Raw genomic sequence first — 24,226 nt, 5'->3', positions numbered from 1 at the left:
TCTGATCCTATAACTATAACGAAAGAAATTGTTTATTTTAACACAGTGGAGGACGCATTTGGCGATGTGTTTGTAACACGTCATCCTTAATAAAACCAAAATATTTCCATATAACAGACGTGCTTTTCATTTTAGTCACCAATTCCTCTTCACCCAAGTGTAACCTACCTCGCTCGACTCACTATCTTCAGCCATCACGACATTAGCTCCCGACTCAACACCTAAAACACCACACACCTAAACTGGTAGGGGACGGGCTTCTAGGGCAGCATGACAGCATCGGTTTGGTAAAATATGTTGACATTCAGAATGTGAATATGACATTCAGAATGTGACTGTATGGAATGCGCATGGCACAAAAAATGTATCGAAATTTATCGAAAATTAAGTAATCTGTGCGGTATGTCCATCGCAAATGTTAAGCGAGTGCAAGATATCGCGATAACGATAGATTTTAGATATATCGTGCAGCCCTACTTGAAATAATAAGAAACTACTGACAACGGCAATGTCAATGGAGAAAAAGTGTACACAATATGTATTTCTCATTTGGTCAACACTCCCTGATCCCTGGAGACTTGGTTCCCCAGTAGCAATGGATATTAGGGAGGGAACTGAAGTCCCATGTCAATGATCAATCCCAGAAAACTGTGAAACTCTTCTGGGGTCTCTTCGTCCCATGCCCCTGCACTGTGTGTTTGCATACGACGGCCTACTAAGCACAACCTCCCACCCGTTCCGGTTGGTAAAACCACATATGCCTGGGACAACAACATATAAAAAACAACATAACAAGTCTATTTCACAGTGTTTTAGTGGCAGTCTACACCACCCTACGCACGGCACCTAAATATATACCTTCTTCGTCCATCCTCACATGGTCTTCAACATTGTGAGCGCAAGCTCATCAGCCGTCAGCTACCTCTTCAGGCCTGCAAGGAGGTCTGTGTAGGTCTTGTCATCCTCCATCTGAAACAACAGTAAAATCATACAAATGTAATACCTTTATTAATTTAAAAAATAAAATCACAAAACTACAGATGCGTGCGCGTGTGCACATACATACACAAGAAGAGGTAGCCTAAACTATTGAAGCATTCTGAATAACTCAAACAAAAAAATATTTAGAAGTATGAAAAGTCATTTTATTACACATGGGTTTAGCTACCCTAAATCTGCTTTCCTGGCTGGCATTAAGATAAAGACAGATTACATTTCACCTAGTAACTAACTGCTGAAATGCAATGACATTTCTGACATAATATGTGATTTCACATCATGTTTTCTATAACTACATATTGAGAAGAGTAGAATATCAAGTCATGCCATCTTAGAAAATGATGAGACAAGCATGTCTGATGTTTGTCATTTAGAAGTTAGCAAGGTAAAACAGTTCACTACAAACTGCCTAGCGAGGTAACAACCCGAGGAGAGGCAATAAGTTAATTAGCACTACATTTCTGACAGACGATCGGGTTAAAAATGTTCTGCCTGGCCCTCCCCCCTGGTCAAATTGTTTTTTACAGGGGCCTCCCCCCGGCGCAAAAAAATTCTCCTAGGCCCTCCCCACTCAACCCAGTCTCACGTCTGAACGTGTCACTGTCACGTTAATTAATCTATTGGGACGTGTTGTGTAACACGTTTCCTTGTTAAAAAACGTGTTGAGCAAAACGTAATTATCGTGTTACTATCACGTTGTATTTCGCTTTCAACGAGCCAACAGAACCACGTCATCTGTCAAAAAAGCCTGACCTCACAAAATGGGGAGAATGTTATTTGATGCTTTTGACGTGCAGTTTCACACTCTTAAGCCTGTTTTGAGTTGTGGATTAGAAGGAGCCACCTTCTGGCTAGCAGTTTGAGAAGCCTGAACCCCAGAATCCAGAAACAATAACCGAGCAGGGACGGAGAAAAAAGAAGAATCCAAATGGGAAATGAGGTGAGCCTTGCTACTGCCGCTAGCATGATTATTTTGCTAGCAATTGAGCAAAACATTTTAAAGTTGATTTAACATGAAATAGTAGCCTATGCATGGGCAATACTGTGAATTCAGAGTAGGCTTGCACAACTTATAATTTAGCTAACGTGCATGATGTAATGTTACATTAATCTGTAAAACAGCTGTTGTCTGTGTAAATTAGCGTAATATTGTTAGTGTGGGCTACAGCTAACAGCTAGGAGGTAGCCTATCAGCCAGGCATGTATAATCGATAATCATGATGAACGTGAATAGATTTCGTTGCGAAACGGGCATTGTTTTAGGCCACATATCAGGTATAAAACAATTGTATTTTGATACAGCAGTTCTCCGGATGTTAGATATTCACTTATAATATAATATTGTATTTCTTTAACCTGATTAAGAGAGGGGTTTAATTCAATGTAGAATTGCAATGTGTGTGGCCCATAATATTAGAGATTAGATTAAGCTAGATTTAGATTAGATTCAACTTTATTGTAATTTAAAAGAGTAGGCTACAAGTACAGAGCCAATGAAATGCAGTTGACATCCAACCAGAAGTGCAAAGAAGCAGTTATGTAGACGATCAAGATTAATTATGTACAACAGTTAAATACATAGGCAAGTTTTCCAGATGACGTGTACAGTGACAGAAATAGCCTATACAGTGAATATGGAATGTGTGTCTAGCCTATAACAAAACAAATTGATAATAATACATAATAATGATAATAGCAGTAATTACAGTAGGCCACTCGCACTGTTGTTGGTGACGTGTCTGTTTCCTATTGTTCCATGCCACTCTCCTACTGTCTCCTTTACTGTCCTGCGCCACTCGCCTACTATATTTTGCCTCTTGCCTACTGTCCAGCACCATTCGTCTACCGTCTCCTATGCTGACCCACGCCACTCACCTACTGTTTCCTAACTGTCCCATGCCACAAACTGTAACATTAAGCTGACACAATCTTGCTGCACGGTTACTTATCTGCATGCAATCACTATTGCCAGCTGTTATGAGTAAACATTATATTGGGACACCAATATATTTCTGATTCATGGGCAGTGTATTTGCTACTGAAGAAAAGGAGAACACATAGTAATTGTTCTTGGATGGGTATTTAGAGTAAGGTTTCTATTGATCTTTTTCAGATAAGGCCTCTTCATTTTCAACTGTGAAGGATCTACATGGACTTGGTCTGGATAGCCTTTCCTGTTTTGATGAGCCAGTCGGTATGTATAAGACATTCTTTAGGATAAAAGGAGCCATATGTTATCAAAAATTCTACACCCATATGTAGAAAAGCTTTGTTGCTGTTTGTTATTGTTGTTGTTGAAAACTACGTTGAATGCAAAGAGATACATATGTCCCTTGGGAGGAGAGGGATGAGTGTGGATGGTTGAATTGTCCAACAGGCGAAAAATTTATGATTGTGTATGATTGTGTTTATGTCTGTATATGATTTTTTGTACTTGTTCCATTTTAAGTATGCTTATATACTTTACGCCATGGTGGTCTAAATTGTCTTTATTGCCACTTGCAGGGTCTAGAGGAAAAACCCTATATGAGCCCCAGGGTGAGTAGTGTATAATTATTTTATCCCAAGCTTGATTTTCGTAGAAAGGTGTTCAAACCAAAATCAAACCAAAATCTTCTAAAATAATAGATAGATAGATTTATTATTTGTCCTTTCAGAAAATTGTTCTGCGCCATACAGTAGACAGTTAGACAAGACTGAATACAAGACGGAATATAGACCAGAATTTCCCTCACCGCAACCGCCCCCACCCTACCACACCCCCACACATACTCAACATCAGGGCAGAAGGCACAGACCCCACTACACATGTATAGAATGATAAAGTGCAGTTGTGCATACTGTGATAGTCCAGCTGGAAAGAAAGTGCATGGTCCTGCAGGTAACGTCTTGTTCATCAATATAATGCTAGTTGGAATGAATTACCAACTGGCTCAATTTGTTTGGAAAGAAGGTAGCCTGAACCTGGTGTATGGGATGTGACATATCTCTATTAATTGCATGACCTTTCATCAACACCCTTCTTTCACAGGTCGTAGCAATACTGTCTAGTTTTTGCCCCTCAACCTTGCTGGCCATGTTAACTATCTTGCTCAGTTTGTTTTCTTTTTGGTCACTGACAAAGAGAAATACCAGGTAACACAACAAAAAAATAGCATGCTCTCCACAAATGAATGATAGAAAAGTAACATATCTCTATCCACTCTAAATTGTCTTAGTTTGCACATAAAATGCAGCCTCTGCAGCCCCTTTTTATAGATGGTGTTGGTATTACTGTCCCATTGCAACTTATTATCTATTATTGTGCCTAAGTACTTGTACTCGACTACAATCACAACATCCTCACCATTTTTAACCATACACTGGGGGGGCTGGCTCCCAGTTCTGTACTGTAGTCTATTATTATTTGCTTTGTTTTCTGTATATTTAGAAGAAGACAGCTGGACCTACACCATTTCGCGAATTGATCCACCCAGGCCCTGTAGTTGGTCTCCTCGCTATTCTGTATTAACCCCACTATTGCTGTGTCATCTGCAGATTTTATGAGGTATGAAAACGCTCGAAAAACGCCGAAGAGCCCCGTATAAGAGCCCCAGTGTGATAGGCTGGTTGCTGTCATGTGACACACGCCACCACAAGAAAGTGGAAACGCATCGTAGAGCTGGCCGTGTGGGGTAAGGTAAGTTAAACTACGTAAATTTAGTAAATAATAATAATAATGTTGTTGTTTTTTGTTGTTTCGAACAAAATATAGAGATAGTTATCCTGACTAAAACTCCTTTATGCTGTAAAACAACTAGAATCACGCGAAATTAGTGCAATTTCTTAGTCAATGTCTTATCGAAATGAATGCGATGGTGATACAATCCTGCTTTTCAATTAGTTGACATGGTGTTTGACATTAAATTATAATGAGGTCAGTTTCATGTAATAAGCTATTTGTTTCTTTGGGTCTGGGTAATTGAAATGAGCAATTTCTTAGTACAATTCAATGTCTTATAATGGTAAAAGACGTGGACAAATACGTGATAATTAGCCAAATAAATCATTGTTCACGACACGTTATGGTTAAATTATCAGAATGAGTGTGATGGTGATACAATCCTGCTTTTCAATTAGTTGAGATGGTCTTTGACATTAAATTATAAGCAGGTCAGTTTCACGTAATAAGCTATTTGTTTCTTTGGGTCTGGGTAATTCATGTGACAAAAAATTCTGTTATAGGCTACTACCGTTTTTCAGAAAAACAAAGCAGTACAACATTTCTATCTCCAAAATAATGCATTGTACGCATGTGTGTACTACGTAGTGCATGCAGCTTTTAATGTCCAAAGTAGCCTATACTGATTTTCCTGCATAAGAACTACAAATACTCCTCCAAAACTACAGTCTTGACACTTGAAGTTGTGGAGTTATATTTTAGTAGCCTATTCTATAATTGCATAAATACCCACATCGGTATTACCCTTGTCTCACCTGTATACAACATATGTCTATGAATTGCAGTAGTGATCAAATGAAAAAGGAAAGAAAGGTGTCCTGATGTGTTGTTTAGGGATGGTCCTGCAATGTTTTCTCGACATATCTTTATGTCTTTTTTTCTCCCCTCTACTTATGTTTTCACAGATCCTTGCTCCTGATATCCTGATGTATGGATTGCACTTCATTATATGACTCCAACAGAACACTCACAGAAAGGAGAGTGGTGTCAAACTACAAGACAGCCAGCATGTAAGCAAGGCCTTGATTGTCCTTGTTTGGCTACTCATTTGTCTACTTCCTGAAGAGGCTGAAGCATGCTGGCCTTGACACCTCAGTCCTTGCTTCCATTAACAGCTGTGTTATGGAGTGCATCCTCACATCATGGTCTACTGCAGCGGTGGATACAGAGGACAATTGGCAGGTATTTTACATCACTTTTACATTACTTTTACTGTGATTTTGCTAGATATGGTTGTCGCTGTGCTAAATATAGGCCCATATTGTAGATCGAGAAACGCATTGTACAGCTGATACATCTTGGGCTATACTATTAAGGGACAGCTGAATTGACCACCTAAATCATATATTTTCTGAAAGCCTATAGCCTCTAGATGTCAATTAATATACATTAAGACATGCCCAAACTTCCTACTGACTTTGGTGCATCATAAGGCATACATAGGCCCATATTGTAGATCGAGAAACGCATTGTACAGCTGATACATCTTGGGCTATACTGTTAAGGAACAGCTGAATTGACCACCTAAACCATATATTTTCTGAAAGCAAATAGCCTCTAGATGTCAATTAATATACATTAAGACATGTCCCACCTTCCTACTGACTTTGGTGCATCATAAGGCGTACATAGGCCCATATTGTAGATCGAGAAACGCATTGTACAGCTGATACATCTTGGGCTATACTATTAAGGGACAGCTGAATTGACCACCTAAACCATATATTTTCTGAAAGCCTATAGCCTCTAGATGTCAATTAATATACATTAAGACATGCCCCACCTTCCTACTGACTTTGGTGCATCATAAGGTGTACATAGGCCCATATTGTAGATCGAGAAACGCATTGTACAGCTGATCCATCTTAGGCTATACTATTAAGGGACAGCTGAATTGACCACCTAAACCATATATTTTCTGAAAGCAAATAGCCTCTAGATGTCAATTAATATACATTAAGACATGTCCCACCTTCCTACTGACTTTGGTGCATCATAAGGCGTACATAGGCCCATATTGTAGATCGAGAAACGCATTGTACAGCGGATACATCTTGGGCTATACTATTAAGGGACAGCTGAATTGACCACCTAAATCATATATTTTCTGAAAGCCTATAGCCTCTAGATGTCAATTAATATACATTAAGACATGCCCCAACTTCCTACTGACTTTGGTGCATCATAAGGCATACATAGGCCCATATTGTAGATCGAGAAACGCATTGTACAGCTGATACATCTTGGGCTATACTGTTAAGGAACAGCTGAATTGACCACCTAAACCATATATTTTCTGAAAGCAAATAGCCTCTAGATGTCAATTAATATACATTAAGACATGTCCCACCTTCCTACTGACTTTGGTGCATCATAAGGCGTACATAGGCCCATATTGTAGATCGAGAAACGCATTGTACAGCTGATACATCTTGGGCTATACTATTAAGGGACAGCTGAATTGACCACCTAAACCATATATTTTCTGAAAGCCTATAGCCTCTAGATGTCAATTAATATACATTAAGACATGCCCCACCTTCCTACTGACTTTGGTGCATCATAAGGTGTACATAGGCCCATATTGTAGATCGAGAAACGCATTGTACAGCTGATCCATCTTAGGCTATACTATTAAGGGACAGCTGAATTGACCACCTAAACCATATATTTTCTGAAAGCAAATAGCCTCTAGATGTCAATTAATATACATTAAGACATGTCCCACCTTCCTACTGACTTTGGTGCATCATAAGGCGTACATAGGCCCATATTGTAGATCGAGAAACGCATTGTACAGCTGATACATCTTGGGCTATACTGTTAAGGAACAGCTGAATTGACCACCTAAACCATATATTTTCTGAACGCAAATAGCCTCTAGATGTCAATTAATATACATTAAGACATGTCCCACCTTCCTACTGACTTTGGTGCATCATAAGGCGTACATAGGCCCATATTGTAGATCGAGAAACGCATTGTACAGCTGATACATCTTGGGCTATACTATTAAGGGACAGCTGAAATGACCACCTAAACCATATATTTTCTGAAAGCCTATAGCCTCTAGATGTCAATTAATATACATTAAGACATGCCCCACCTTCCTACTGACTTTGGTGCATCATAAGGCGTACATAGGCCCATAATGTAGATCGAGAAACGCATTTTACAGTTGAAACATCTAGGGCTATAATATTAAGGGACAGCTGAATTGACCACCTAAACCATATACTGTATTTTCTGAAAGCCTATAGCCTCTAGATGTCAATTAATATACATTAAGACATGTCCCACCTTTCTACTGACTTTGACAATACAAAATAGTGTCATGTATACATTTATGTCCTCCAAAGTTTGCAGGAAGGTGGGCCATGTACTAGTCTGTTAACTCACATGTACAAGTGACAGGCTTTAAGAAAATATATGGTTTGCATGGCTGAAACTGCTTTGCCTTTGTGTTGGAGCTCAAAATGTTCTAAACATATCTTAAATTTCTCTCTACTACTTATGTTTTCACAGATCCTCGCTCCTGATATCCTGATGTATGCATTCCATTTCATTATATGACTCCAACAGGACACCTACACAAAGGAGCTGTTAAAGCAGTGTCTTTCTTCAAACAACAAGACAGCGAGCATGTAAACAAGGCCTTGTTTGTCCACTTCCTGAAGGGGCTGAAGCATGCTGGCCTTGACACCTCAGTCCTTGCTTCCATTTACAGCTGTGTTGTGGAGCGCATTCTCACATCCTATGGTCTGCAGCGGGTGGTGTCATCGCTTTATTTATCATTGTTTGTGTAAATCTTACACATCTTACACAAAAGTCTAAAATAATCTAAACTTCATTCACTCTCCATGTATAGATCAAGATAGACTTGCAGAACAGGCTGCAGGGCAACAGTCTGATAGCCTGCATGAAAGCATAAATGGTCCGCACTTGTTAAAAAGTGCAATTATCAAAGGGCCCTTGAATTGTGTTTTTTTAAACCAAGGAGTATGGCTGTAGCGATGCTGTCAGCTCTGCCATAAGCAGTGACTGTGATTATGTTTGCACATTTTGAAAATGTTGTTTTTCTTTCTTTTGCATTATTTTCCACTTCATTGTTGTATAGTTTGTATAATGTTTGTTAAAGTTGCACACATTAATTCACTGTTCGTATTTGTAAAAATGTGTATAGTGTGGTATAGTTTGTATGGTGGAGTCTTTATTGTATCGCACAAACAAGAACACCCCACCCCACCATACCACTTTGACTAACCAATTTTCTGCGGGAAACCCTGGATGCTTTCTAAAGGTATTTTGTGAAACATAGGGGTTGCTATGGTAGTGGTTGCTAAGCTATTGCTAGGGTAACTGAGAAGGTTGCTATGGTGTTGCTACGGGATATATGGTGGTTGCTATGCAGGTTTATAGGGCAATCATGTTGGTTGCTAGGTTGGTGATAGAATAACTGAGAAGGTTGCTAGGGTGTTGCTAGAGTAGATATGGTGGTGCCTATACTAAATTAAGTGATTGCTAGGCTGGTTGCTAGGGTAATTGAGATGGTTGCGAGGTTAGTCATGTTGGTTGACTATCAAAGTGGTTGCTAGGTTGGCATTGTACAGGTGGTTGCTAGGATGTTGCTAGAGTAGATATGGTGGTTGCTATTCCAAATAAAGTGGTTGCTATGCTGGTTGCAAGGTTAATCATGTTGGTTGCAATGGTGGTTGCTCGGTTGACATTGTGGTGGTAGTTGTGAGGTTGTTGGTAGGGTAATTAATATGGTTGCTAGGTTGTTGCTATGGTTCTTATGTTGGTTGCTAGGTTGTTGCTAGGGTAACTTAGAAGAATTTTGTTCAGCTAATACATTTTGGCCTACACTATTAAGGGACAGCTGAATTGACCATCTAAACCATATATTTCCTTAAAGCCTATAGTCTGTAGATGTCAATTAATATGAATTAAGACATGTCCAACATTCCTATTTACTTTGGTGCATCATATAGGCTTAAGCAGTACTACTATTTTTGCTCTTAGACTATAAAAATCCATAATCACTTTAAAAACGCTAACTGATTACAATAGTTTTTGAAAGTCAATTTCCTTAAATCATGATTGAAATTGTAACCATATTCTTTATTGAATAATGTTAATTGACTATAATACTATTGTATTGTCATCCTTCTTTGGGACTTAGGGAGTACTTCAATATCCCCTTCATGTATCAATGTACATTAAAGCATCTTTGATAGTAAAGGACTCTCCATGTAAATAATTACTTGAATTGTCTTTCACTTGTACTGGTTCTATATGTTTGGACCACTGATTGACTGCACTCTGGTTTTCATCAGCAAGGTCAAGGCTTAAATTAACCTCAGATAAGTCTGTTTTCATCCCATGCATTATATGTGCTAATGTTGTGAAGTAATTGGTGTGACCCTACAAAGGCCTGTCTAACCTATGACCTATTAACCTAGGGTTAGTAAATATGGGATCGGAGTGAAATTACCTCACACATTCAGAAACCTCAAAGTGAAATGACCTCACACATCCAGGAAGCTACAGCAATACAAACTCAGCTACTGGTCTCAAATACGGCAAACCAGTTGCCAATTTCTATGCCCTTTATATCAATTTGTGCTACATGTTATTAGTTGAAAATTACTGGTGTAAGTTTATCTGACCTGTCTGACCTTTGCAATTTATGGACATGTACACATTGGTTTCGCATTTCTAACTAGAATATGACTGATTAAATTTGACATGTAACATCCTTGGATGACACAAAATATAGTGAAATGGACTCAACCCTCACATATTCAGACTCTGTAGCACCCCCTACAAATCCTTTTTTTTTTCAATCTTTGGCTCCGCCTCCTGACAACACACAAGCAGCTATATTTGAGTGTGTAGTTAAATCGCATCTCACATATTCACAGACTCTATAGCACCCCCTAGAAATCCAATATTTCCTATATTTGGCTCCGCCTCCTGGCAACACACAAGTCATTAGATGTCCTAAATTTGACAAACTAGTTTGTTATCATCCCGTATATCAAAATATGTGCCATATGTTGGTACTATCTTGAATTAACTGGTGTAATCCTATCTAGGCCTGTCTGACCTATGCAAATTATGGCCATCTAAACCTAGGGTTAGCATTTCTAACTTGCATACCTCATAAACAGACTAAATTTGGCATGTGACATCTATCTATGACATAAAATATACAAGATATGTAAAATCACACCTCACACATTCATAGACTCTATAGCGCCCCCTAGAAATCTACATTTTCCAATCTTTGGCTCCGCCTCCTGACAACATACAAGCAGCTGGAGGTCTCAAATTTGACAAACAAGTTTGTTATCATTACCTGTATCAAAATATGTGCCACATGTTGGTACTATCTTGAATTAACTGGTGTAATCCTATCAAGGCCTGTCTGACCTATGAAAATTATGGCCTTTTAAACCTAGGGTTAGCATTTCTAACTTGCATACCTCATAAACAGACTACATTTGGCATGTGACATCTATCTATGACATAAAATATACGAGATATGTAAAATCACACCTCACACATTCATAGACTCTATAGCGCCCCCTAGAAATCTACATTTTCCAATCTTTGGCTCCGCCTCCTGACAACATACAAGCAGCTAGAGGTCTCAAATTTGACAAACACGTTTTTTATCATTCCCTGTATCAAAATATGTGCCACATGTTGACATTTCATGAAATAATGGGTGTGACACTTACCTAGGCCTGTCTGGCCATATGGGTGTCTCAATTGTAGTTTCTGAGTATGCCCGGTGCATCAAACTTGCCATGGCAGGTAAGATCAGTGAAATTGGGGTTATTTCAGCGCAGCACACCTCTGTGTATCATATTCAATCAAAATATGGATGTTTTAATGGTTTGTTTATGATTTAAGAACTTTTGTTGGTCAATATCTGTCAAATATGCTCTCTAAACAGTTATTTCTGAAGATTTCTTGTGCATCAAAAGTCCCACAACACCTAAGATAAGTGAAATTGGGTTTATTTCAGCACAGCACACCTCTGTGTATCATATTCAATAAAAATATGGATGTTTTAATGGTTTGTGTATGATTTAAGAACTTTTGTTGGTCAACGTCAAAAAATGCTCTCTGAACGGCCATTTCTGAAGATTTCTTGTGCATCAAAATTCCCACAGCACCTAAGATAAGTTAAATTGGGTTTATTTCAGCACAGCACACCTCTGTGTATCATATTCAATCAAAATATGGATGTTTTAATGGTTTGTGTATGATTTAAGAACTTTTGTTGGTCAAAACAATGCTCTCTGAACAGCCATTTCTTAAGATTTCTTGTGCATCAAAAGTCCCACAGCACCTAAGATAAGTGAAATTGGGTTTATTTCAGCACAGCACACCTCTGTGTATCATATTCAATCAAAATATGGATGTTTTAATGGTTTGTGTATGATTTAATAACTTTTGTTGGTCAACATCTGTCAAAAAATGCTCTCTGAACGGCCATTTCTAAAGATTTCTTGTGCATCAAAATTCCCACCGCACCTAAGATAAGTGAAATTGGGTTTATTTCAGCACAACACACTTCTGTGCATCATATTCAATCAAAATATGGATGTTTTAATGGTTTGTGTATGATTTAATAACTTTTGTTGGTCAACATCTGTCAAAAAATGCTCTCTGAACGGCCATTTCTAAAGATTTCTTGTGCTTCAAAATTCCCACCGCACCTAAGATAAGTGAAATTGGGTTTATTTCAGCACAACACACTTCTGTGCATCATATTCAATCAAAATATGGATGTTTTAATGATTTGTGTATGATTTAAGAACTTTGTTGGTCAACATCTGTCAAAACAATGCTCTCTGAACGGCCATTTCTTAAGATTTCTTGTGCATCAAAAGTCTCACAGCACCTAAGATAAGTGAAATTGGGTTTATTTCAGCACAACACACATCTGTGTATCAAGATCAATCAAAATCTGTAAGTTTGTGATTGCTTTAAACAGGGGGTTGTCCAATACACATAAAACAAACAGCAAAGGTATGCTAATACAAAGCAGCACTACAGGCACTAAATAATAATTTACATTTGATCAGATTCACCTTTATTGTCATTGTGCAGAGTAAAAGTACAGAGTTCCCACTCTAAGTCAAATGTAAAATTCTATGACTTTTCCCTGACAAAACACCTGAATTTCCATGACTTACAATATACCGACCAATGATTTCAGAGCACCCGCATCAAGAGTCTTTTACTTTTTTAGAGCGAGAGATGAATAAATAGGCATTGGCAGTTGGGCTACTCAAGCAAGCTGTAAAGCTAATAACCAGATATACACCAATACTGTGTGGAAATATGCATTTTGGCTAGTACATCATAAACCACTACGACAAAATTCCCTGATATTCCATGACCTTGCCCCCAAAATGATAAAAATTCCCTGACTTTCCATGTCTGGAATAGACTTTCTAAAATTCCATGATATTCCAGAAATTCTATGACCCGTGGGAACCCTGTACAAAGCAAAAGTGCAATGTGATATACAAAGTATAGACAGATGGTGCATAGGCAGGACAAGAAATACTGTATAGTGTCGTGTAGACAGTAATATGCAGTTGGTTTACAGAAAGTGGTTTAGAGTAATATAAATTAGATATAAATATGGGCAGTGTATTAACAGAACATATGAGAAAAACAGAATAAATATGGATATTCAGTATGAACCATATAGACAGATATGTGCAGTGTGGTAACAGTACCATTGTAGTGCAGAAACAGTAACATTATAAGAGTAGTAAGAAGTGTATGTTCAGGATGGATAGCATGAAGAGAAGTAGAATATGGTTATGTATAATTGTAATTACAGTATGTGCATTTGTAAATAAATAACACTATGGGTGGAATAGGGTATTTGGGGGCTTAGTTGATTGGTTGTCACCGGGATACAGAGCTACAGTCCAGTCGGGTGACAGCCACAGAAAAGAAGCTTCCTCTGAACCTGCTGGTTCGGGTGCAGAGAGACCTGTAAATAATAATAATAATAATAATAATAATAAAGACAATAATATTTTTCAAGACCATAGAGAATGCTGTTGCAGTACTCCAGTCTTGAGGCGATGAGGGCATGGACGAGAATGATGCATTGTTGAGCCGTCTGGTTACAGTAACACAAGACCCATCCTGTCAGACTAGGCCAGAAGTCCCGTCACCGGAATGATGTAGAGGACTTTGAGACAGTCATGTGGCGCCTATGACCAATGGTCACAATACAGAGGACACCTGTCCAGTCAATGAGCAGTGCTTGACAAACATCATGTGTAGAAGACCCATTTTGCAAAACGATGTAGACACCCATCTATTCTCAGGAGCAGTCCTTCTATAACGGGCAGCAACAACTGCAGAAAAATCCCCGGGCTTTGCCTTGCTCCTTCCTGGCCTGTGCCTTGCTCCTTCCTGGCATGTCTTTCTGCTTTGGTGATGAGCCTGATAACAGCTGACAACCTGGAAATTAGAAATAGAGATAAAACAAGTGTACAAAGAAAGAAACTACAATCTCAGTGTTTCTCTTGACATGTTCAAACATACTGATGACTATAAAGTCCACTTATAAAATGCAGGTCTATGCCTTTAATATAGTGCGCAAAAGTATTTAAAGAGGGTGGACCAAGTCCTAGTATGGTTTAGGTGGTTGAATCAGCTGTCCCTTAATAGTGTACGCCAAATTGTATTAACTGAACAATTTGTTTCTCAATCTACAATATGGGCCTATGTATGCTTTATGATATGCCAGAGTAAGTAGGAAGGTGGGAAATGTCTTAATTAATATTAATTGACATCTAGAGGCTATGGGTTTTCACAAAATATGTGGTTTAGGTGGTCAATTCAGCTGTCCCTTAATACACTAGCACATGGCCCACCTTCCTGCAAACGTTGGAGGACATAAATGAATACATGGCACTATTTTGTATATTGGCAAATGAATGGGGCATATGATAGGTTTTGAGCTCCAACATAAAGGCAAAGCAGTTTCAGCCATGCAAACCATATATTTTCTTAAAGCTTGTCACTTATACATGTGAGTTAACATAATACATTAGCACATGGTCCACCTTCCTGCAAACGCCTTATGATGCACCAAAGTCAGTAGGAAGGTGGGACATGTCTTAATGTATATTAATTGACATCTAGAGGCTATAGGCTTTCAGAAAATATATGATTAGGGTGGTCAATTCAGCTGTCCCTTAATAGTATAGCCCGAGATGTATCCGCTGTATAATGCGTTTCTCGATCTACAATATGGGCCTATGTACACCTTATGATATGTCAAAGTCAGTAGGAAGGTGGGACATGTCTTAATATATATTAATTGACATCTAGAGGCTATAGGCTTTCAGAAAATATATGCTTTAGGTGGTCAACTAAGCTGTCCCTTAATAGTACAGCCCAAGATGTATCAGCTGTACAATGCATTTCTCGATCTACAATATGGGCCTATGTACGCCTTATGATGCACCAAAGTCAGTAGGAAGGTGGGACATGTCTTAATGTATATTAATTGACACCTAGAGGCTATTTGCTTTCAGAAAATATATGGTTTAGGTGGTCAATTCAGCTGTCCCTTAATGGTATAGCCCAAAATGTATCCGCTGTACAATGCGTTTCTCGATCTACATTATGGGCCTATGTACACCTTATGATGCACCAAAGTCAGTAGGAAGGTGGGACATGTCTTAATGTATATTAATAGACATCTAGAGGCTATAGGCTTTCAGAAAATATATGGTTTAGATGGTCAATTCAGCTGTCGCTTAATAGTATAGCCCAAGATGTATCAGTTGTACAATCGGTTTCTTGATCTACAATATAGGCCTATGTACGCCTTATGATGCACCAAAGTCAGTAGGAAGGTGGGACATGTCTTAATGTATATTAATTGACATCTAGAGGCTATTTGCTTTCAGAAAATATATGGTTTAGGTGGTCAATTCAGCTGTTCCTTAACAGTATAGCCCAAGATGTATCAGCTGTACAATGCGTTTCTCGATCTACAATATGGGCCTATGTATGCCTTATGATGCACCAAAGTCAGTAGGAAGTTGGGGCATGTCTTAATGTATATTAATTGACATCTAGAGGCTATAGGCTTTCAGAAAATATATGGTTTAGGTGGTCAATTCAGCTGTCCCTTAACAGTATAGCCCAAGATGTATCAGCTGTACAATGCGTTTCTCGATCTACAATATGGGCCTATGTATGCCTTATGATGCACCAAAGTCAGTAGGAAGTTGGGGCATGTCTTAATGTATATTAATTGACATCTAGAGGCTATAGGCTTTCAGAAAATATATGGTTTAGGTGGTCAATTCAGCTGTCCCTTAATAGTATAGCCCAAGATGTATCCGCTGTACAATGCGTTTCTCGATCTACAATATGGGCCTATGTACGCCTTATGATGCACCAAAGTCAGTAGGAAGGTGGGACATGTCTTAATGTATATTAATTGACATCTAGAGGCTATTTGCTTTCAGAAAATATATGGTTTAGGTGGTCAATTCAGCTGTTCCTTAACAGTATAGCCCAAGATGTATCAGCTGTACAATGCGTTTCTCGATCTACAATATGGGCCTATGTATGCCTTATGATGCACCAAAGTCAGTAGGAAGTTGGGGCATGTCTTAATGTATATTAATTGACATCTAGAGGCTATAGGCTTTCAGAAAATATATGGTTTAGGTGGTCAATTCAGCTGTCCCTTAATAGTATAGCCCAAGATGTATCCGCTGTACAATGCGTTTCTCGATCTACAATATGGGCCTATGTACGCCTTATGATGCACCAAAGTCAGTAGGAAGGTGGGACATGTCTTAATGTATATTAATTGACATCTAGAGGCTATTTGCTTTCAGAAAATATATGGTTTAGGTGGTCAATTCAGCTGTTCCTTAACAGTATAGCCCAAGATGTATCAGCTGTACAATGCGTTTCTCGATCTACAATATGGGCCTATGTATGCCTTATGATGCACCAAAGTCAGTAGGAAGTTGGGGCATGTCTTAATGTATATTAATTGACATCTAGAGGCTATAGGCTTTCAGAAAATATATGGTTTAGGTGGTCAATTCAGCTGTCCCTTAACAGTATAGCCCAAGATGTATCAGCTGTACAATGCGTTTCTCGATCTACAATATGGGCCTATGTATGCCTTATGATGCACCAAAGTCAGTAGGAAGTTGGGGCATGTCTTAATGTATATTAATTGACATCTAGAGGCTATAGGCTTTCAGAAAATATATGGTTTAGGTGGTCAATTCAGCTGTCCCTTAATAGTATAGCCCAAGATGTATCCGCTGTACAATGCGTTTCTCGATCTACAATATGGGCCTATGTACACCTTATGATATGTCAAAGTCAGTAGGAAGGTGGGACATGTCTTAATGTATATTAATTGACATCTAGAGGCTATAGGCTTTCAGAAAATATATGGTTTAGGTGGTCAATTCAGCTGTCCCTTAATAGTATAGCCCAAGATGTATCCGCTGTACAATGCGTTTCTCGATCTACAATATGGGCCTATGTACACCTTATGATATGTCAAAGTCAGTAGGAAGGTGGGACATGTCTTAATGTATATTAATTGACATCTAGAGGCTATAGGCTTTCAGAAAATATATGGTTTAGGTGGTCAATTCAGCTGTCCCTTAATAGTATAGCCCAAGATGTATCAGTTGTACAGTCAGTTTCTCGATCTACAATATGGGCCTATGTACACCTTATGATGCACCAAAGTCAGTAGGAAGGTGGGACATGTCTTAATGTATATTAATAGACATCTAGAGGCTATAGGCTTTCAGAAAATATATGGTTTAGGTGGTCAATTCAGCTGTCCCTTAATAGTATAGCCCAAGATGTATCAGTTGTACAGTCGGTTTCTCGATCTACAATATAGGCCTATGTACGCCTTATGATGCACCAAAGTCAGTAAGAAGGTGGAGCATGTCTTAATGTATATTAATTGACATCTAGAGGCTATAGGCTTTCAGAAAATATATGGTTTAGGTGGTCAATTCAGCTGTCCTTTAATGGTATAGCCCAAGATGTATCCGCTGTACAATGCGTTTCTCGATCTACAATATGGGCCTATGTACGCCTTATGATGCACCAAAGTCAGTAGGAAGGTGGGACATGTCTTAATGTATATTAATTGACTTCTAGAGGCTATTTGCTTTCAGAAAATATATGGTTTAGGTGGTCAATTCAGCTGTCCCTTAATAGTATAGCCCAAGATGTATCAGTTGTACAGTCGGTTTCTCAATCTACAATATGGGCCTATATTCAGCACAGCGACAACCATATCTAGCAAAATCACAGTAAAAGTAATGTAAAAGTGACGTAAAATACCTGCCAATTGTCCTCTGTATCCACCGCTGCAGTAGACCATGATGTGAGGATGCACTCCATAACACAGCTGTTAATGGAAGCAAGGACTGAGGTGTCAAGGCCATCATGCTTCAGCCTCTTCAGGAAGTAGACAAATGAGTAGCCAAACAAGGACAAACAAGGCCTTGCTTACATGCTGGCTGTCTTGTAGTTTGACACCACTCTCCTTTCTGTGAGTGTTCTGTTAGAGTCATATAATGAAGTGCAACCCATACATCAGGATAGGAGCAAGGATCTGTGAAAACATAAGTAGAGGGGAGAAAAAAAAGACATAAAAATATGTCGAGAAAACATTGCAGGACCATCCCTAAACAACACATCAGGACACCTTTCTTTCCTTTTTCATTTGATCACTACTGCAATTCATAGACATATGTTGTATACAGGTGAGACAAGGGTAAAACTGATGTGGGTATTTATTCTATTATAGAATAGGCTACTAAAATATAACTCCACAACTTCAAGTGTCAAGACTGTAGTTTTGGAGGAGTATTTGTAGTTCTTATGCAGGAAAATCAGTATAGGCTACTTTGGACATTAAAAGCTGCATGCACTACGTAGTACACACATGCGTACAATGCATTATTTTGGAGATAGAAATGTTGTTGTACTGCTTTGTTTTTCAGAAAAACGGTAGAAGCCTATAACAGAATTTTTTGTCACATGAATTACCCAGACCCAAAGAAACAAATAGCTTATTATGTGAAACTGACCTGCTTATAATTTAATGTCAAACACCATCTCAACTAATTGAAAAGCAGGATTGCATCACCATCGCACTCATTCCGATAATTTAACCATAACGTGGAGAGCATGCTACTTTTTTGTTGTGTTACCTGGTATTTCTCTTTGTCAGTGACAAAAAAAAACAAGATAGTTAACATGGCCAGCAATGTTGAGGGGAAAAAACTAGACAGTATTGCTACGACCTGTGAAAGAAGGGTGTTGAAGAAAGGTCATGCAATTAATAGAGATATGTCACATCCCATACACCAGGCATATGAGGTGTTGCCATCAGGGAAGTTCAGGCTACCTTCTTTCCAAACAAATTGAGCCAGTAGGTAATTCATTCCAACTAGCATTACATTGTTGAACAAGACATTACCTGCAGGACCATGCACTTTTTTTCCAGCTGGACTATCACAGTATGCACAACTGCACTTTATCATTCTATACATGTGTAGTGGAGTCTATGTCTTCTGTCCTGGGGCCGTATTCACAAAGCCTTTTATCTTACCACTAGGAGTACTCCTAAATCGCACTAAAAGATTTTAGCTAGGAGTTTTCTCTTAAAAGTTATTCACAAAGCCTTTCAGACCTACTCTTAGTAAGGAAAAATGGCAACTCCTAAACTAAGAGTGAGTCTTCGTTGCTATGGATGACGTCATTACTCATGCACGAGCTTGACTGAAGTGACCACCTTGATTGGCTGATGATTGTAACGCGGGAATGATTCCAAACACCTCCCTTACGATGATGAGTGACAGGTGACAGGTCTGAGAATGCGTGCGCTACACAAGTAGCTCGAAGGACGGAAGATGATGAATAATTGAATAAAAAGGCCTAGCCTAAATGAATAAAGAGTAAGGCAAAACAAATAGCCTACAGTAGTAGCCTAATGAAACATACGGACTGATGCAGTATCTTTTGCAACATTATTGAATGTCACATATGCCTACGTTTGCAAAGAAGAGACCATTTTAATTTGATTCACAATGAAACGTTACATTTAATTTACATGTTAACAATGAGTAGTTTTGGTTGTTGTTGGTGGCGTTATTGCATCCCTTTTATGAATGCAAAATTGTTCCCTCGCGATTGGAAGCTCCTGTTGCCGCATAGGCGACGCATTTCAAAACATCGCAACGTGAAATGCCACAAAAAGCTGTTTGTGAATAGGTCTTAGTGAGTTAGGAGTCCTCTCGACTACTTTTAAGCTGTCCCAGACTTAGGTGCTACTTTTAGGTCTAAAATGCTTTGTGAATTACTTTTAGTGAAAAAAATTAGGAGTCCTAAAGTTAGGAGTGACACGCCCATTATTTTTAGGAGTTGCTCCTAAATTCGCCACTTAGGAGCTACTTTTAGCCTTAAAATTCTTTGTGAATACGGCCCCAGATGTTGTGTATGTGTGGGGGTGTGGTAGGGTGGGGGCGGTTGGGGTGAGGGAAATTCTGGTCTATATTCCGTCTTGTATTCAGTCTTGTCTAACTGTCTACTGTATGGCGCAGAACAATTTTCCGAAAGGACAAATAATAAATCTATCTATCTATCTATCTATCTATCTATTATTTTAGAAGATTTTGGTTTGACTTTGGTTTGAACACCTTTCTACGAAAATCAAGCTTGGGATAAAGTAATTATACACTACTCACCCTGGGGCTCATATAGGGTTTTTCCTCTAGACCCTGCAAGTGGCAATAAAGACAATTTAGACCACCATGGCGTAAAGTATATAAGCATGCTTAAAATGCAACAAGTACAAAAAAATCATATACAGACACAAACACAATCATACACAATCAGATTTTTATGCCTGTTGGACAATTCAACCATCCACACTCATCCCTCTCCTCTCAAGGGACATATGTATCTCTTTGCATTCAACGTAGTTTTCAACAACAACAATAACAAACAGCAACAAAGCTTTTCTACATATGGGTGTAGAATTTTTGATAACATATGGCTCCTTTTATCCTTTTATCCTAAAGAATGTCTAATACATACCGACTGGCTCATCAAAACAGGAAAGGCTATCCAGACCAAGTCCATGTAGATCCTTCACAGTTGAAAATGAAGAGGCCTTATCTGAAAAAAATCAATAGAAACCTTACTCTAAATACCCATCCAAGAACAATTACTATGTGTTCTCCTTTTCTTCAGTAGCAAATACACTGCCCATGAATCAGAAATATATTGGTGTCCCAATATAATGTTTACTCATAACAGCTGGCAATAGTGATTGCATGCAGATAAGTAACCGTGCAGCAAGATTGTGTCAGCTTAATGTTACAGTTTGTGGCATGGGACAGTTAGGAAACAGTAGGTGAGTGGCGTGGGTCAGCATAGGAGACGGTAGACGAATGGTGCTGGACAGTAGGCAAGAGGCAAAATATAGTAGGCGAGTGGCGCAGGACAGTAAAGGAGACAGTAGGAGAGTGGCATGGAACAATAGGAAACAGACACGTCACCAACAACAGTGCGAGTGGCCTACTGTAATTACTGCTATTATCATTATTACTGTATGTATTACTATCAATTTGTTTTGTTATAGGCTAGACACACATTCCATATTCACTGTATAGGCTATTTCTGTCTCTGTACACATGTCATCTGGAAAACTTGCCTATTTATCTAACTACACTTCTGGTTGGATGTCAACTGCATTTCATTGGCTCTGTACCTGTAGCCTACTCTTTTAAATTACAATAAAGTTGAATCTAATCTAAATCTAGCCTAATCTAATATCTATATTATTATCTAATATAATACTACACACATTGCAATTCTCTATTGAATTAAACCCCTCTCTTAATCAGGTTAAAGAAATACAATATTATATTATAATATAAGTGAATATCTAACATCTGGAGAACTGCTGTATCAGAATACAATTGTTTTATACCTGATATGTGGCCTATAACAATGCGCGTTTTCCCAACGAAATCTATTCACGTTCATCATGATTATCGATTATACATGCCTGGCTGATAGGCCCAGCTGTTAGCTGTAGCCCACACTAACAATATTACGCTAATTTACAGACAACAGCTGTTTTACAGATTAATGTAACATTACATCATGCACGTTAGCTAAATTATAAGTTGTGCAAGCCTACTCTGAATTCACAGTATTGCCCATGCATAGGCTACTATTTCATGTTAAATCAACTTTAAAATGTTTTGCTCAATTGCTAGCAAAATAATCATGCTAGCGGCAGTAGCAAGGCTCACCTCATTTCCCATTTGGATTCTTCTTTTTTCTCCGTCCCTGCTCGGTTATTGTTTCTGGATTCTGGGGTTCAGGCTTCTCAAACTGCTAGCCAGAAGGTGGCTCCTTCTAATCCACAACTCAAAATAGGCTTAAGAGTGTGAAACTGCACGTCAAAAGCATCAAATAACATTCTCCCCATTTTGTGAGGTCAGGCTTTTTTGACAGATGACGTAGTTCTGTTGGCTCGTTGAAAGCGAAATACAACGTGATAGTAACACGATAATTACGTTTTGCTCAACACGTTTTTTAACAAGGAAACGTGTTACACAACACGTCCCAATAGATTAATTAACGTGACAGTGACACGTTCAGACGTGAGACTGGGTTGCCCCACTATGTGAATCAATTAAAACGGGTCGAAAAATGAAGTTTACAAGGTTAAAACGGCCAGCAAATGTCATAAGCACACATACACACACACGGGGCTACAAACCAGTGTTGCGCGGGTTTGGTCACAAGCGGCCCGCGGTCGCCCGATATTTTAATCAACCCGACCGCAACTCGGGCCGCGAATATTAATTAGGACAAAATTATACCCGACCCGTGATCCGACCCGCTTATTTACAAAATGTGTGCTTTTGGTTATAGCCTGCATGCAGTAGTCCATTTCTGTAAAACAAACTAATTTATTTGCGAAACTTTATGCCGTAGAACTACACGCAGGCATGCAGGACATAATGTTTGCGCAGGAGAGAGAATGAGAATAAGAGCGCAAGCACGCACGCAACCACCAAGGATTAGAACACTAGGATAAGATTTGGCCATGGACATACTTCTTTCGAAAATAGAAATGGGGAGGCAAGGTAGGCAAGAGAGATAGCCTATTGCTGGTCAAAACGTTAGCGTAAGAACTGGTTTAAAATGCTGAATGAAGCACAAAGCTTTACTAAAGCACATCCACTGTTTAAAGTCACAAACACAACGAACTAAGGTAACTTTTATGCATGCGCGAACCTATACATACCGGTAGATATGGCTGTGTAGTCTGTGCCATAATATTTATTCCTGCAGGCTGCCCGTTTTGGCTGTCATACTTTTAAATGGCTTCGCAAGAAGCAGGCCTACATAGACCATAACTTGTACTACTGTCATCTTCTTTAAGAACTTTTCCCAATATTTCCCATAGCCTATATCGCTTTTCCTGAAGGGGTGTCTTTATTATTTTAACTCGCGTCTTCAGCTTCTTTACTGTTGACTTACTGTATTGATGCTTTACTGTAGGCTATTGATGCTAGCCTTCTCGTGATATTTTAAGTAGGCCTATTTGTAGAAAATATATATTTAATTAATTTTAACTGACCCGCCCGCAAACGACCCGAATATCATTAAAATATTTGGTTTATGACAACCGCGGGTGACCTGCAAGCGAGGGGAGTTGTGGGAGATTCAGGTAGGGTTGCGACTTTTTGGACTCGCCCACTCTGTCAAAGAGACGTGAATCATGTTTTGGCCTAGTTTTGGCCTACAAACCTTTTAAAATATCGAAAACGGATCATTGATCAGGGGGAAAAAATATCATGGATCAGGAAAAAATAATTTTCCTCGGCCCTCCCCCCAGGCCAAAAAAATTCTCCTGGGCCTTCCCCTAAGGCTTAAAAAATTCTCTTAGGCCCTCCCCCCCCTGACGACCGCCCCCCCCCCGGTAAATATCGTACAGTCCCTAAGACGTTCTAAATCAGGGGTCTCAAACTCAAATGAGCTGGGGGCCAATTCTGCCAACGTCATCTGATTGGAGGGCCGGCTATTTCTGAAAATGCAATGTTCTTTTTTTCAAATACCACACAAAACTGCAAACAGAAAGTGCAAGTGTTTTTATCTAGTTTTAGACACCTGTGCTAGCAACCTTAGCTTATAAATAAAATAATGATAAAATAAATATTAATACAAATTATAAAATAAATGAAAAACATAAAAACAGGTATGTGTGTGTGTTTCACACCAAATAAAAATATTTCCTCTCATAACTTTTTTAAACCTGGCAAACTAGGCATCAGGGTTAAGAAAGCAACACCATTGGATTTTTATATCAAAATTTCAAAAGGCCATGGCTTGAAAGTGGTCAGAGATAAAGTC

The 24,226-nt window shown here is 38.8% G+C and overlaps 2 long non-coding RNA genes across 2 annotated transcripts; one reads left to right on the top strand and one right to left on the bottom strand.

The window, feature by feature from the left end:
• Positions 1-1,578: 1,578 nt before the first annotated feature.
• On the top strand, positions 1,579-9,164 carry LOC143100885 (uncharacterized). The gene is made up of 5 exons (XR_012981961.1): positions 1,579-1,939; positions 3,113-3,193; positions 3,505-3,537; positions 5,626-5,902; positions 8,246-9,164. It is a non-coding gene; the product is annotated as an uncharacterized LOC143100885 (long non-coding RNA).
• Positions 9,165-12,644: 3,480 nt separating this feature from the next.
• Positions 12,645-22,230, bottom strand: LOC143100884 (uncharacterized). The gene is made up of 5 exons (XR_012981960.1): positions 22,114-22,230; positions 20,888-20,968; positions 20,536-20,568; positions 18,125-18,398; positions 12,645-14,227 (listed from the first exon to the last, which is right to left on the bottom strand). It is a non-coding gene; the product is annotated as an uncharacterized LOC143100884 (long non-coding RNA).
• Between the last annotated feature and the right edge of the window lie 1,996 nt (positions 22,231-24,226).

The sequence above is a fragment of the Alosa pseudoharengus genome, unplaced genomic scaffold (genome assembly GCF_046254945.1).
Source record: "Alosa pseudoharengus isolate Yale_2024_CS ecotype anadromous, Long Island Sound unplaced genomic scaffold, YU_APseudo_1.1 YU_APseudo_1.1_scf_3, whole genome shotgun sequence".
Lineage (NCBI taxonomy): Eukaryota > Metazoa > Chordata > Actinopteri > Clupeiformes > Clupeidae > Alosa > Alosa pseudoharengus.
The sequence above is the reverse complement of the archived record's forward strand: the minus strand, read 5'-3'. Positions and strand labels throughout refer to the sequence as shown.